The sequence below is a fragment of the Anser anser genome, assembly GCF_964211835.1.
Source record: "Anser anser genome assembly, chromosome: 4".
Classification (NCBI taxonomy): Eukaryota; Metazoa; Chordata; class Aves; order Anseriformes; family Anatidae; genus Anser; species Anser anser.
This window is the reverse complement of record NC_139724.1, coordinates 21,954,164-21,970,874: the sequence shown is the minus strand read 5'-3', so window position 1 is coordinate 21,970,874 and position 16,711 is coordinate 21,954,164. Positions and strand designations below refer to the sequence as shown.

Here is a 16,711-nt window from a genome sequence, read left to right as displayed (position 1 = left end):
ATGGGGTGGTATTTTGTTTGGCAAGATAATCTAGGAACAAATGGTAATTTGAGGACGAGAAACGGTGTTTCAGCTCGGAGGTGTTTCCTAGACTACAAGAAACTAGGAATAAAGAATTACGTGAGGCCAGGGCTTAAAGGGATCCTTGCAGCTCACCAGATCCAACCTTCTGTAGAAAAGTGGGACTTAGCCTTCATTTATCCATGGCTATATCAAGCCAGGGTTGAAATAATTTCTATCAAGGGAGATTCCACATCTTCTTTGGACAACTTAGTCTATTTTTTAATTGTTCTCATAGTGAAGTGTTTCTTAATATCTAGACAAAATTTTCTTGGCAGCAGCTTGGGCTTGCTGCCTCTCCTGTCGACATACACCCCTGTGAAGAGAGTCCCTCCATCTTCTGTATCACCACTTTGTAGGCACGGTGATTAGTGTCCCCTGAGCCTTCTCTTCCCCAAGCTGCACAGGCCCCTTTCCTTTCAACTTTCTTCCTGTGTCAAGTTCTCCCCTGGTGGCTCTCCACTGGGCTCCCTCCAGTTCACTGTCTCTGTTGAGCTGGAGGGACCAAATCCCTTATGTGTTTCTACACCCATCACCATGGAAGTATTTTAAGGAGGCAACGTATATGATTTTGTGGAGCCCATCAGTTTAGTGCTGTGCGGTGCATGTTATCATATAGCCGTTGTTTAAGCCTGTGACTTTGTGTATGTTGTAAATAGGCTATGAGATTGGTTTTATGTTATCTGAAGACACACACATTTTGGTGCAGTGCTTTGCGGAGTTTAAACGTTTTAATTATGTATGTTCATGCCTTTTCTTTCATACTTTATACAGTGTGGATGCTAGGATTTGGAGCTGCAGGGGGGAAAGAGGTTTCTTTCTTCAAACAAAGAAAAAGGGAAAACTATTCATTTGTTCTCTTATGTCTCCCACAATTCGAGACTGCTGCTGCATCAAGTAGTACTGAATTGTGAGTGGTGGTTTTAAACAATCAGCTACATACTAAAACATATTTTCAGGCACTACACATCATCAGTAAGGTTGTGTACTGGAGTTGAACTGCAATCCCAGAAGTAATAATAAAAAATTTTTTTCAAGGAAGTCCAACAAATAAAATTGTGCTATCATCTTAAGACAATGACTGACGGCATTTGTATTACTTATATATCCTAAACCCTGATGTTCCCTGACTCACATTAACCTCTTGCACAAGGATCACAAATCTTTGGAGGATCTCTTATATCTAAGTAATTTACTTTCTGTCAAACATATAAAACAAATCTCAGTAATACTTGCCGTTAAGGGAGAGAAGGAACTTGGAAGGGAAATCTCTATCATGGCCTGCCCGGCAGTTTCACTGTCCAGATCAGACAGATGTGAAAATCCTTGTTTCAACGCTCATAACCATGGTTAGACTGATTCTTGGTTAAATACATTAGTGCAGAGTCTGCTGAGATATGTGGGAGGGAAAACAAAAAAAAAGGATTCTGTCACAAGATTATCGATAAAGACTTTTTGTAATTACATGAAATAAGGCAGGCTAAGATTAAGCATTGCCAAAATTTCCTGTCTTTGTATGCAGGTATTCGTGTTTAGGTTTAGCTCCGTTTAAAAATAAAGTAAGTGAAATTCCCAGGCAGCAAAATATTTGGGAAAGTTTAAACTTTCTTACATACTTTCTTAGTTGTTGCTCATATTTCTCTTCTGTTACTCTGTCAGGCACTGCTTCGTGACTTCTAGCTTATGCTACTTGGTGTATAGTTCTAGATCTCCTTGAGATGGTCTCCTTTATTTCCTGTTTTGTAACACATATCTTTGCTTTTAATTAGTTTTTAACCTTCCACATATTTACATGATATTAGAAATATTTCTGTATGATTGTAGCTGAAGTGGTACTGGTAGACCTATTTTATCCATGTCCTTCTTGCTTATGAGCTTATTTTTGTGTTTTCTTGTATACAAGAACTTGTCTATTTTTGCCTTACAATATAATTATTTTAAATACAGATTCATCTGTGGTTTTGGTGATTTATTTTTTTTTAGACTGATTGTGCTGGCACTACAGAGTAGAATTTGACAGCGGGGTAAGTCTTATTTAAGAGAATATTTTGCTAGAAACTACTTCCTGTAAAGAAAAAGAGAAAACATATAAGGTCACATTTAAATCAAAAACCTGAAGGAAAAGAACTCTTTAGCACCAAATTTCCTGAACTTAATTTCCAATAAATAATCAAAACCTAGAAGTCATTTGGGATTATATCCATAACTTCATTCTAAATTGCTTGTCTTTTTTATATTTTCTCTGTATTAGGAGAATATCTGTGTATCAGTGTATTTGGATAAAGACAAGCTTTGGTAGTGGAGTGAGATGAAGAGGCTTTCACCACAATGAGGAGAGAGGTTAAATGCCTCCCTGGCTTGAAAATGGGTGGGGAGTACTTGAGCAGTGACCTGTGCAAAATCCAGTGTTTAATCACAGTCCTCCTTATAACACTTAGTTACAGCATCACCGAACCAATTATAGCAACGTCCAGGCTTATCAGAAGTCTTAGCGGAACAAAGTCCAGAGCAATTCACTTACCCCAGAAGTTAGAGCAGCTCAAATCCGAGAGCTCTGAAAACCACTGTATTGCTGCTGCTGCTATTGCAGCTGAACTGGGGACAAATGTAATTTTAGTCTCTGATGCCAATCTGGCATCTTTCATGGCTAGTTATTTTATTATATAAAAATAGAATTGTCCTATCTTACAAGGGGGTTATGTAGTAGAAAAATTGACTTTTTTTTTTGTATTTCATTATTTATTGTTGGAATAGAGTTAGGGCAAAAATTCCTAAGAAGCTGTAACTATGGGAGGAGAGACTTCAGAAACCCATTCCATTGATGCACAGTGCCAAATTCTCATATTGAAAAGTTTTGGCTAAACTACTGGGACATATAGATAATATGGTCCCAGAAAACTTGCCAAGGAAACTGGAGTCTGAAATGTAGGAAGCCGTCCAAGACCAGACCTCAGACATGCTGCATTCATTACAAGCAGCTGTGCACATAAGAAGCATTTCTTTATACCACACAACCAAAACCACTGCAGCCTGTCACTGTCATTTTTATACCAAATTGCTGACTTTTTAAGAAACAGGAAAACGTTTAGCTAAAACAGAAGTTGAAGTGATTGACAGAGGATAATTTGAGGGAGTTTTAATGGTTACCAAGTGCATACTGTATAACTATGCTGAAATGCAAATATATTTAGGATTTTTCTGTATGTAATAAAAGTCACTTAAAAAAGAATGATTTTGTACTGACAATGGTTCAATGTTTACTGTAAATCACTGATGCATACCTTAAAAGATTCCTTAAAAAGGAGAAAGTAATACGACGCTATTATTATTTTGAGCATTAGGATTTTAAGTTGCCGATGTTTTCTTTTAAGATAAATTCAAATCTGCCTCCATTAGGGGGAGTTACACATTCATCACTAAGTGCCTCAGATTTTCAGGAGGCTGGTATGCTACATTTTCTCTTGTATGTTTTTGTATCCTTTTAGAGTACTCTGTTTCCACTAGTACTACCTTGTTCCCTTGCAGTGGGACATGTTTTCAGCCTGTTTAATCAGCATGCAAAAATTTGCAGCGAAGAACATCCAACCTCATCTCTCTCTGAATACTCAAGGTAAAAATCTCACTGTTTTGACAGTGGAAGTATCCCTATTAATTGGAGGGTTTGCAAGAATCAAATATAGATGGTAAGATTTAGAAAACCTGGAGCAAAATTCTCTCTCAAGCAGTTTTGCCTTTGCCCATGGTGGTGTGTGTTTTTTTCCTCCTCTTTGAAACTGTTTCTGCCTCAGCAAAGTGCAGGATATCAGTCAGTGTCTGGTCTGTTTACTCTGGTGCAGGAGAGTTTTAAATAGCAATGTGACCCTCACAGTGGCTGCGAGCATGACTGTAATCAAAAAAGCAAAGAATACTGATTGACTTCAGCTCATGAATTCTTCTGCCAAGATTTAGATTATAATAGTTGAGGTATGGTATTGAACTCGTACAGTTATATGCCTGAGCACCCTCTATCTAGTTCCCCTGTGCCAGGGACAGCGTCAGAATCCTTTCCCTTCAGGGGAGACCCGAGAACCACAACCAGATGAGCTCTCTGTGCACTAGGTCCTTTGCAGAGTTGCAGTTCCTGAAGCTCACCTTTCGACAGTCACCGCCTTTGCCTGGCTAGATGGCCGGGTTGCATGTGTAGGTCATCCTCACTGTAGGAAACAGCATTTGGGATACTGGGTGATGGACACACAGATGTGAATCTGTTCACATCTGTTGTTCACCAGATGTGGATTGAACACGTTAAATGTGGAATTGAGATCTTTCTTGTAATAAAATTCATATTTTGTTGGATACATTTTCCATGCGATTTTAACAAGCTGCTTTCCATACCGTTCTACTGTTTTGAGCCCACTTCAACACAGTACCGCGTAAATGCTTTGAGCTGAGTATTGCAACTCTAAAGCAGCACAAGCATCGCCAGCAAATGGGAAAGAGGGAAGAGTAATCTCGATGTATGGGAACTTCCAGGGGCGGGCTTAGATGATGCTTGCTGCAGTGTAATGGATGGCAGGGGGAAGCTGCAGGAAGCTGTGTGCGTGCAGGGGCACATTTCACAAAACTGCTGCAGAAAGCAGAATAAACTCCTTGACACACTGGTAATGCTGTATCTTTACCAATATTGGGGATAATATTCCAATGTCCCTTTTAACCTATTTTGAGGACAGCTTCCATAAATTTGATTAACTTCAGGACATTAGCAATAAAAGCTGCACTTTGCTTTGAATCCTTCTCCAGGAGGCTTGACTCTGAACATCACAGATTTCTGAGGCCTCAGAATTGTTCCAGTCACACAGCATTTTAAGTACTAAAGGTGGCTGCACTCTTCCACCTAGGTTTTCATTTAGGTTTTCATTTTACATGCTTTGCTCTTAAAGTGTAAGCACATAGTAGGTGGGAAGAAGAGGAGGAAAATTAACTTGCCCATGACTTGTGCTGATTCATCATCACTCTAAAATCTTCTGTCATGCCACCAGCTTTTCTCTGTGTCCTCGGTGTATACATGCTGTATTTAGTGTCTTTATTTTCCTTGAGAAATAGCATTTATGCGCAATGTCCAAGCACTTGCTCACATTTTAAGGACTCTTGTATGAGAGAATCCAGCCAGCCTTTGAGTTCCTTCTGTTGGCAGATAATACCAGAGCTTGCAAAGCTGGCAGTGCTTGTGAGAAGGGCTTTACTGAAATGTGTTGTTAGTGAAATCATTTAGATGATGGAATTAGGAAATGACAGTGATGAAGTTGGCTGCTGTGAAAACAGCAAATGAACAACAGAACTGAACTCAGTGATTTCTGGAGCTGTTTTACACAGGTAGGTCTGTGGCAGTCTGACATCCGTGCACTGGAGTGCTGAGCAAATAAATGGAGTGCTGGGACATGGCAGTGGGAAGAAGGACTTCAGGGACTATTACATGTGATAAAGTCTGTGTAATATATTGTATTCTGGAGATGTGTGATAGTTAGCCTTGCTTGAAATAAGTTGAGCCCAAGTGGTGGGTGTAAGACCTGCAGTACAGAGGCCTGGCTCTGCGTGTGAGCACAAGGTGAACAGGCTCACTGAAACGTGGCAAGTGCATCAAAAGCTCCTGAATTATGGATAAAAGGAAGGAAGAAATATGTTCTTCTCCTTCCTCCCCTTTTAAGTAAATGGTAACCTTAAGTTCTTCAGAGTGTCTACACCCTATTTATGAATTTGTCACATCTGCTAATATTATTTTACTAGCAGTTGGGCATGTTGGCAAATGGTAAGACTGTTGGGTGAATGTGGAAAATGATCACTTGCTGTCTAGGAGAATTAATATCTAACAAATCAACTCAAGGTGTGCCATAAATGCAATTCTAGATGCACTACAGCACTCAGTTTTGTGCCTAACAGCCCACCTATCACCAGGCATTCATCATCTGCCTGGAAACACACCACAGGAGGGAAGTTTGTTAATGTGGGCAGTTCTGAGTGTATATAAAATGTATAGAAAACCTATTCTTATGGTTTATAAACACCTTCTCTTTATTTATTTATTTTTTTTCTGGAAAAGAGAATAAGGTATCACATTAGCAGCCTGCAATGACTTTTTTTTCTTTTTTTGCAATTAGCATCCAACCTAATGTTTTGGAAAACATTTATTTTAAATATATAGTTTTTATAACCATTTCATATATATATATATACTACTTGCAGGGATGTGGCTCAGACCAGACATCAGAATAGTGTGAAATATTTTTTACGCCACCTTTCCAAGGCAATAAATGTCATACAAGCATACACAAGTGCAGATATAGTACTCTTAGATGAATGCTCTCAAACTGTATGTTAGAAATCTGTTTGACAGACATACTCAAAGGATGAAACTTTTTTCTGATCTTGCCAGAGAAGAAACTGTGTAAAAAGAAAATTTGCTCTGGTCATTCGGTTGGTTGTTTTGGGTTTTGTTTAGTTTTGTTTTGTTTTTTCTTAGTTACAGTGTAAGAGGAGGGAGAATAAGCTGTAATTAGGAGAAAAGAAACAGCTTCTTTTTACTTAGGAAAAAAAGGAAATTTCTAACCAAAATGATACGGTGATTTTTCCGTTATCTACACTTTACTAAAAAGGCAGAATACAAGATGAAGGACAGCAGCAGCTGAACACACAATCCCAACCACATAGTTTCTGTTATGATCAGTATAATGCTTGTTCCAAGAAATATGTGAAATATTTTCTGTGGGAGTCACAAGGACATTGATCTTGTGTGTGTGTGTGTGTGTGCGCCTCTTTTAGAAACACCTTTGTAAAGATTCATTTTGGAGAAGTACCTTGAACTTTTTTTTAATGAGATGATTGGAATACTTTAAAGTTAAACTTTCTGGAGGTATGAGACGCCAGCCTCATCATTAGCAAGAATAAAATGTTTTTTTCTTTGTTCTCTTACACTGATAGGATTGCTCTGTTGGTGGTCTTTACCAATTCTCAGAGATTTACAATATGGTATTTTTTTCACAAAATCCAATTCTCTTTGTCAGACCTCTATACAGAACTATTTTACTCTAAATAGATTGTTTCAAACGGCCTGCACCTACCGTGTTTGTTATGAGATGTCCTGTATGTCATATGTTTACATGCCAAATTGATCTTCTTTGGAGTTACTCCTTTTGTCTCTTTCATTTGCAAGGAATATATTCCCCTTCTTTCTATCAAAAGTGTAAATTTTTAATTAAAAATAATGATAATCCCGTAATCCAGAGGGATTTAGAGCTGTGGACTCAAGTATTAAACATAAATCAGAACTTTGTCAGTTGGAAGCTGCTTATTATGAAGATTAGACACTCGGGCTCCAGTTCGGAGCATTAGCTGTGCAAGCAACTGTTTCTTTGCCTTCTTTTCCAGATGAAAGCCAGTGAGTAGCAGCTGCTGATAGAGGTCTCTGAAAAAAAAAATAGGAAAGAAGAATGAAAAATTAAGGAGAGAAGGTGTTGCAACTGTGTGTGTAATAGTTTTCTCTTTAGGGTTGTGGAGTGCACTGAAGTGCATCTCACAAGATAAAAAGAGAAGCCAAATTCACAGTGAGTCCAGTTCGAAGAGAGGTTTAAGGCGTGGATTATATTTGGATTTTTCTTACTTCAGTGACGGGTTTAAACTTTTTTCCTAAAATACTGTTGTCTTTTAAGGTTAGGTAAAATGACCTGAAAGCATTACTTTTTATTGCTTCATCTTACTTCTGCATAGCAGTTTTTCTGAAACAAGTGAGATTAGCCACTTGGCTCTTTATTCTTTCTTTCCCACCCCCCCCCCCACCCCACCCCCACCCCACCCCCAGGGTAGCTATTTCTTTCGAAGGGTTCATTGGTACATATCATCTAATCCCCCAGAATTTTTGTGAACATCTCCCCCTCATCATCATTTAGCTGTACTCTAAGATAAGGAAAGCATGTATGCGGTGTGTTTTCCAAAAACTGTATTAATCATTCAAAGTATATGTGCCCTTTTTCTCTGTAGTCTACTGACTGGCTGGTACTTTAAGCATTCGAACCCAGAAACACGGTGGTGAGAAAGTAACTGAAACTGTATGTGTGACTGTAACTATATATGTGAAAAGTATTCAGTATCTTTGTCTTCAATAACTTAGTTTTTTGAGTTCAAGATACTCGATTTGAATAATAATTGCAAATTTGTATTTTCCCATAGTTTTATTTATGACGGGAATTATTTTAGAGTGACTTCTAAGCAGGGCATTGTACCGATAGATAGCGAAATTCTAAGTAGTGTTAAACAAAAAATATTTTGCATTTTTTACCTTGCCAGATATTGCATTGAGCTCACTGGGAAATTTTTCAAAGAGCAGAGGAATATTATTTACTTTACTATATTCATATACAGCTCTCCAAAATCACAGTGCTAACATACACAGAGTGGTTTTATGTTACTTCTTAGGAAAAAAGTCACAGGTTGCCCACTTACATTCAAAAAAGTGTCTCGATTGATTCGACCATTTTGTGAAAGTACTGTATTTTTGCTGTAACTCCAGCTGTATCTGAGTTTCATCCACTTACTCGCAATTTCCACTTGTATTTTCAGTGCAATGCAAATCTGAAACTGCAAAATCCTTAATACATTTTTGGGAGAGGTTATAAAAAATGGTTAGGCTTTTTCCGTGTTAAGAGGGTAAAAAAAAAAAAAAAGTTTATTATTTTCAGGTACGAACACTGAATCTGTGACCTCATCATCATCTTAGTCTGTTCTCATTTAAACCATGATCATTATTGCATGAAAAATGGCTCATCTTAATGGCTTATCTTACTTGCATGAAAAAAAATCTAGTCCATTTAGGGGACTGTTGAAGTGCTTAAGAACTGTAGGACGTTATATATGTAAATATATATATTATATATACTATATATAGTATATATATATACACTATATATACCATTATATATATATACTATAAACTATATATAAACTAAATTACAGATATTTGACTCGATTAAGTCTGTTTTGTACAACAGACGTGAGAATCTATGTCGCTGTTATATATGATACCTTATCTGACAAAAAAATCTTTCTCTTAGGCAGTGTTTAAATTCCATAGCTTAATGCCCTCCTTTTTGTAGGGCTGTAAGAAAAACAGGCTCAAAAGTGATGTACTAATACTGTGCAGTTTCAGCTTCTAGGTAGGTCCGCCATCCATACTTGTTTGTAGCGCACACGCAGAGAATAGTGTTTCTGTAAAGTACGTGCAGCGTCTCAGTACAAGTAGCTGCAAAGCTTATTAACTATTCATGATAGGATGTCTTCACAGGGCACTTAGGCTACTACTGTTCAAACAGGCGAATTAGTATTTGGCTAAAAAGGTGCTTGTTCCCTTTTAATAAAAGTCACTGGTCATCATTAATGTTGATAAATAGCTGAAATTTTTATCTTGATGATGAGCAGAAGAAAGGTTCAGCAATTAGGACAGGAAGACTGGCATCAGGTTTTCCCTCTCTCAGGATACTGCTTTAGCAGTATTGACAAGTCAGCTCTGTGCCTCCATTTGCCACGTTAAACTGGGCGTAACAGTGCTTTCTGCTTTGGCGTGCCAGTGCTCAGACAAGATCCTAGTTAGGACTGAATCGTTAGGTGCGGGGCAAGGAGCCCAGCTGCTCGTGTCTGGGATTCTCAAGTCCAGTGCCTGCTACCCAGAGTGGCTGCTGTGGCACCTCTCCAGTCCTTCCCAGGTGCCAGCTGGGAGTGATGGAATTGCTGACATTTTGGCTCTCTGTGATAGTACTCGTCTTTAACAGAGGGGGAGGTTGCTTGTCTGTTACTACTTGTGCATTTCCAAAACCCAAGATAGATTAAAATGCAAATATAAAAATAATCATGGTGACCAGGCTGTTTTAACTCTCCCTCCACAGCCGAATCCAACCCGGCCAATTTTAGAGCTAAAACAAAGCCTTGCCTCCAGAAACTAACCACATTCGCAATTCTCCCCAGTTTTCATGCACTCTGGAAAAATATGAACTATGCAACATGCTATGAAGGCCATAAAATTTGAGCTCTTCTGGATCAGGGAAGAGGAATCAGTTCCAAAAGCTTTGAGTTCCCACAAAGAACATCCTGTTAGCAGTTCCTCTTTCTTTTATACCAGCAAGGCCCCAGCTCAGTTGTTTTCACTGATCTAAATTGTGGCAATATGACAGAGAGAGTGAGAGAGAGAAAGAGAAATTCTTTCACATATGTCAGGGCCAGCTGTGCAGTACCTTTCAGTCCTGTAAAAAAAGGTAAGTTTTCAAGTGACCCTGCCAGTGACCTGAAAAGGCCACTGTGACTTGAGTTCAGCAGGGGATGAGTCTCTGTTGCCCGTGAAATGCAGCTTCCAGTCAGGAGAGTCAAAGAGGCTGCGGTGGTGATAAATGTACCTGTAGATAGCTGCACAGATTAACATGGCTCTAATTTATTCCACATTAAGAAAAAGGACTATAATGAGTTATTAATAAAGAAAGACTAAAAATGGGTTCAAATTCAGTGGTTAATGCTCTCCATAATTTACTGGAGTAATCCTTCTGACCAAACTACTTCCAAAAAAAAAAAAAAGGTTTCTCTCTTTTTCCTCTGAATGAAACATGTACGCTGTTCCTCCCCACCTACCACAAGGTTGTGTTTGATCTTTCTACTGTTTGGGCGTGAGCAACGTTGGCATAAAGTGCGATATCCGTGCTGGAGTTTGCTTCACCCACACAGTTGCCTCCTCCATATAAATGTTTTCCTAAGCAGAAACCTATGTTCCAGATGCCTTTAGTATTGCAGTTAATAGATACCATAAATGATTTGTGCTGCCATTAGTGGAACGGTGGAATCACAGCACAAGGAGCATCCTCCATTGCAGCAGGCTGAAAATGGAGAGAAGGGGATCTGCTGCAGAGACATCTGAGTCTCTTCCTGGATGGGGAGATCAGGGACGTGAAGGAGGTTGGCACTGGCTTAATTAACAGAGGCAGAATCCTACGTTTTTTGATAGGCTGCAATTCTATTGAATGTACGGTTGTACATATTTGTAGGAAAATGGTATAGAATGTATAGGTTGGTCGTCACAAGGCAGCTTTAATTTTAAAAGGATTGCTATAAGTACCTCAAGCCTGCATGGCATCTGACTGTTGGAAGACCCCATGTCCTGCTTCCTGCACAAGTCCCCGACAGTCTTTTGGATCGGGATACAAGTACAGGCATCTGCTGAGGGATGTGATTCTCAGATGGGCTTTAGACTTCTGCATGAGCCGATGCCAAGCATTGAGTTCTCATTCCTCTTTCTTTCAAGATCTGTAGGGCTATATGCCTGAATTAATTACCTCTTTAGTAGATTTCTCCAAAGGCAGAAAATGCTTATCTGTAGGTATTCCATTCAAGCGGTTTGGAAAATAGTATTTTCGTGATCTAATACCTCATTTATTACAGCTGGACCTCTTGGAAGAGCCACAGAGAGCGTGAGTGTTGCTGTGGCCTTGCTAGAGACTTGCTTCCTTAACTGGCTCTGTTCGTTCGTGATTTCATCTCGTACCTCTCTCCTTGGCCAGTGTTGCAGCTCTCACAGATGTGAGAGTCTGTCCAGAACGTGAACTGCAAAAAGCTTCCAATTTGCAGCACAAGCCCCTGAAGTCTGAGCAAAGTGTAAGTCAACGGTGACTGTATTACAGTTTCTCCTTTGTGCTAAGTCAAAGGGCATGTAGTCTGTTGCGTCTCTGACTGAAGAGCTTCAGTTCAACATAGTGTTAGTGCTGTTGTGCATTTTTTCAGGATTTTTCCCCATTGTCAGCCAAGACTGCCATCATCAGGACTTGGCTACTTAGCTTATTATTTTCCCCCTTTTCACAGAATAATACTATTTCAGTCTGTGTAGTCTATGTTTCTCTTGGAAGTTGCAAGTGAGCACGTGGAAGTCCTAATTGTATAAGCTTTTTTTGAATATTATGAAATTTCTTATGAATAATACATCTAAAAACATGTGCTTTCATTGCAGCGTTCTACATAACACTGCTGAAACATAAATCTGGAGAGGTATTATTTTCCCTGGGGGTATTTTGTAGTCATTAACAATATCTCGACCGATTTTTGGCAAAATGTGGCTTCTGAGTAGCTGCTGGGATCACTTGGACCGTGTCAGGGACAAATCTTGTGCTAGGGTGAGGAGAGTGAAGGCTAGTCAGCATTAGCAGGGGTCCGAGGTGAAAAAAGCTTGATCCGAGAGGTTTGGTGGGAACTGCTGAGTACCAGTGTACTTTCTAAGGCAACCCAGAAAAAGATTCTTTGTGTGGTGATGTTGAGAGTAACGTTGGGGATATCGTTCCCGCAAATGTTTTCAAGGGTGTTGCGCGGGGGGGGGTAATAAATAATCTTCTTTTTTCCCGATTCTTTCACTGACGATAGGGGCACTAACTTCAGTTCGGTTACCAGCTGAAAGTAGGATATTCTGTTTCGAACGCGTGCCTTTGCAGCCGCAGATTTCCTAGCCACTCAGTCACTCTGGCTCTCCGCAGCACCTCGGAAATCAGGGGTGAGTACAGGGAGCGCCGTGGTGTGTACCGAATACTTGACAGCTTTCTACGGCCACCGCCACACACAGGGCACCACCGCATGTGGTTCTGCGCCCGGTCCGAGCAGGCCGCAACCCCGAGGCTTTCACAAGGAGCAAGCTTTAATTTTATTCAATTTATTGAATTTGTCAAGTGGCGTGTGAGGAAAAACTCAGAAAGTGGGCGACAGAGGTGTGTGTGTGGGTGCACTCGGGCTGAAGGGCAGGTGGAGCGGGGTGGGGGGCAGGCCCCATGGCCGCTGTGCCGCCACCCGGGCGGGGCTCCCGGTCCGGCCCCGGGCCGAGGGGGGTCTCCCCGTCCCCCTCAGGAGGTAGCGGGAATCGGACGCCCCCCGGTGCGCGCCGGCCCCGTCTCCTTCCCGCCCGCCTCGCTGCGGCGAGCGGCTCCGCGGGGAAGTTTGCGCCTCGGTAAGTTTCTGCTCCGCGGGCGGCGCCGGGGGCCGGGGGTAGGGCTCGGGCCGGGGCCCCCCCTTCTCCGTGCCTCCCCCGGAGCCCTCCCCAGCCCCTTCGGCGTCGCCGTCCCCGGCCGCGAAAGGGTTACGCGGCGCCAGGCCCAGCCCCCGCTCCCCGGCGGGGAGTCGCGGCGGCCGGGCTCAGCCTATCGCGGCGGCCGGCGGCGCGGGGCCGCGGGCGAGCGGGGCTCCGCCGGGCGCGGCGACACAGACGGGGCCGGGCGGCGGCGCGGAGCGGCGCGGAGGGAGCCGAGGCGGAGGTGGGCGCGGGGCTGCGGGGGGCTGCGCGGGGCGGCTCGGGCTCCTCCGGCTCCTCCCCGGCTCCGCGGGCAGCCCCGCCGGGAGCGGAGCGGTGCGGAGCCGGGAGCGGAGCCGCCTCTCCCCCCGGTGCTCGCCGCGGGTGCGGTGGGGTCGGCTTTAGAGATCGGGGATGGAGGAGGCGAGAAGTTTTTATTAGTGTGTTTTTTTATTATTATTATTATTAATTTTATTTTCTGTATATTTTATTTCCGTAATTTGTACCCGAAGTGTCGCGTCTCCCTGTTGGAGCTAACTCTTATATAATGGAAAAAAAAAAAAAAAAAAAAAAAAAAAACCAACAACCCAAACTACGAAGTGTTCCTAATTCCTGTGCCTCGCAGAGGCTCCGATACCTGCTCTGGCGGGGGGGCGGGTCGCTGGTTCAAAAGTCTCTAAAGAAAAACGTAACTTTACCACCGGGCAAATTCTGCAAACAAAACCGCGACGAAAAAAAAAAAAAAATCAGCCTGGCTGAATTCAAACGGAGCCGTGCAGCGCTTCGTTTGGAGTTTAGCGCGATCTTTGACGTTCGTGTAGGCACCTGAAGGAGAGAAAGGCGAGCTGAGCTGCGCTGCGCTGTGCTGCGCTGTGCTGGGGGAGCGCGGTGCTGCTGCGAGCGGCCGCATGCCCGCCTGCCTTCCACTGCCGGCGCGAGCTCCTTCTCCACACACCTAGCAAACGCTACGCATCGAGCACACGGCTGTGTCACCAAATCAGTCCGCAGCCTTAAAGCTTAACGTAATCAAATTCGTTGCCTAAAGATGGTGTAGCTGAAGATTTGATCCTTTTCCACTGAAGTGGAAATACTTTCAGTAATTGAAAGCAGATTCACGTCTGGAGTTGTACTAGCCAAGGTTTGCTTTTTTAAAATAAACCTTTTGTTCCCCAGCTTTAAATGTTTGAGCGAGCCATCCGGAGACCTGTTTGTTAATTGCTAGAGTAGACTTTAAGGAAGGATTTGGGGAAAAAAAAAAAAACTGAGAAAGGTACGTCAGCAGCTCCGTTTATTTGAAGTCGTAATCTTTGTACTCCAGTGCATGAATGTACCGTTGCAGCTTTTGTGCCCGCTACATCTTAGTTTTTCTCTGTTAAATCACATGAACCTGAATGTGAACTGCCCATCTGCCTGTGGAGTGTGTGGTTTGTTGTTTTGGTGGTGGTGGTTTTGCGTGTTTTTTTTTTAAACTGTCTTAGCTTATGTTCGCCTTACTTATCCCATTTACCATTGTTTTAACAGTTTATTAAACAAAAAGATTTGAACTTTGAAGGTTTGGAGGAATAATGATTTACTTCAGTAAACAAACCTGACACTTTGCAGTGGTAGCTCTTCTTTGTTAACTTTGCTCCTGTTTTCTGGCTGTTGCTGTGAAAAGCTGGAGAAACCCTGCCTTCAGATACTTCAACAACAGGAGGGGCTTAGGATATGAACTACCAGACCCTCACACAAAGCCTGAGCTGCTTTCGAGCTGTGACCAGCTTTGAAGGTAGAGAACAATGAAGGGAGAGGAAGGGAATCACCTTCCCTCCAAAGCTCCCAGTCCGCAGAATAAATTCACTGAGAATGTGTGGAAAAGTTACTGAGGATGGCAAGAGTCACCTATCCATTAGTGTTTTAATTGCTTAATAGATGCAAGGAGGTGATTTCCTGATGTTAAATACAGGCTGTCATTAAGATAAGAATGTGTACATTTGCATAATTGTTCTCCATAAACCAGGTTTGTTTCCTTGAACTTCTTGGTGGCGTGCACGTAGCCTCCTTAGGTCACTTTTCCCTGTTTCTCTTAGAAAGAAGAATCTTTCAATACACACTCTGCTGAGTTGAGATGGAAGTGTTTGAGTAAGACATGGGAAAGGGAAGGTGTTCAAACCAGAACAGAAAATGTGGCTTTCCATTTTCCGTCCATCGCAGTGGGGTTCACAACTGTCAAACAGCTAACTTGCTAACTACCTCTGAGATGTTACAAAATTTTTTATTAATCGCTCTGCACATAGAAGGAGAATGGCCTAATATATGTCACAATGCAGTGTTTTCTTCCAAGGAGTTATCAAAAGGGTATGTTACAATTTAGCAGGCAATATCAACAACATAACCTTCACAAAAACATACAATGTTTGTTTAGACTTTTTGGCTTACTTGTCATTTGTACTTTCTAACCTTTCCGAGTAGAACTGAAGACACATGATGTAGTACATTCCATGCAGTATGGATTATTTTTTTTCTTTTGAAGAAAACCAGCTAAAGCGGTAGCTATTTGAAAATGGCTTTGATGATTAGTGCTATAAAAAGGTGAAATGTTAGGTATGTGTTCATTTTAAACATCCGCAACGAGAATGTTGCGGAGCACCCATCAGTGCATGGTATAAGCTGACCCGAGCTAAAGACTTCTCTTGAGCTGTATTCTTGCATGTCTGATGTGCATGTGTGAAGGTTTATCAGGACTTACCAAATTACTGAAATGATCTGATAAGCAATTATGAGATCAGACTTTACAACTTCGGTTTCTGGAACTTGTTTTGCATCTTAGTTCACTTTCTGACCTAAACAAGGAAAAATTAAGGGGTCACAATAGGTGCAGTTTATACAACGTAGTCATTTTAGCAGTAATGTGAGAAAACAATATTGCACTTTATTGTTTCACAAATGAGATAAGTTGGTTTTCCTATCTTAGAGGCTTCACTCTGTATCGGTTTTAGAGACTGCCTGAAGAGGTAGTTATATGCATTAAAGAATAGCAAGGAGGATTCTGTATGTTCAGTGATTATTGTAGAGACTCAATACTGTGAGCTGCTGACCTCACTAATGATTGGGAGGTTTATATGTCTGTTAGGTGTAAACACTTGAAGATTTTTATATGAAGTAAGAAATCATGATGAAATAACACATAAAATGCTTCTTTAGTTTTCCAACTGAAGTAATGTAAGCTTTTTAAAAGTTAGGGACGAATGGAAAAAAAATGGCACTTCTGTTCCTTTAGAAAGCTTCACATCTGTTAAACTCTGTATAGACTAGGTAGGTGGCCGAAACATAATGAATGGAAAATAATCACTCACCTTCTTTGCCTAATATTGAAAGAATTGGAAGTGCAATTATATAGGAAAACTTCAAAATTCGCTGTGGGTAAGAGCAAGCTGTGTAGTCTTCTTTTGGGGTTGGCTGGCAGCTGTTTATGGAAATGGAAGTAACTGTTTTGTCTAAACTGCTGTAAAGTTAGAGACTTTACAAAACAAGCCCTTTAAATCTAAGAAACTGGTGGAATTAGGATATCTAGAAACAGTATAGCATCCTAGTGGGATGTATATATAGGAAACAAACAGTGGT

At 41.4% G+C, this 16,711-nt stretch overlaps 2 protein-coding genes across 3 annotated transcripts in view; both read left to right on the top strand.

The window, feature by feature from the left end:
• LOC310899262 (teneurin-3-like) overlaps nucleotides 1-16,711 on the top strand; it is a 1,088,357-nt gene that overhangs the window by 1,060,919 nt on the left and 10,727 nt on the right. The window contains exons 19-20 of one of the 2 annotated variants that reach the window (XR_014584113.1): nucleotides 2,044-2,084; nucleotides 3,546-3,638. The exons of the other annotated variant lie outside the window; for it this stretch is intronic. The gene's annotated coding sequence lies outside the window, so the exon portion shown is untranslated. Of the gene's footprint in view, nucleotides 1-2,043; nucleotides 2,085-3,545; nucleotides 3,639-16,711 lie in introns of those variants that run through there. 2 annotated transcript variants of the gene reach the window in all.
• LOC310899261 (teneurin-3) overlaps nucleotides 13,199-16,711 on the top strand; it is a 242,570-nt gene continuing 239,057 nt past the window's right edge. Inside the window, exon 1 of the mRNA XM_083835481.1 lies at nucleotides 13,199-13,352. The gene's annotated coding sequence lies outside the window, so the exon portion shown is untranslated. The remainder of the gene's footprint in view (nucleotides 13,353-16,711) is intronic.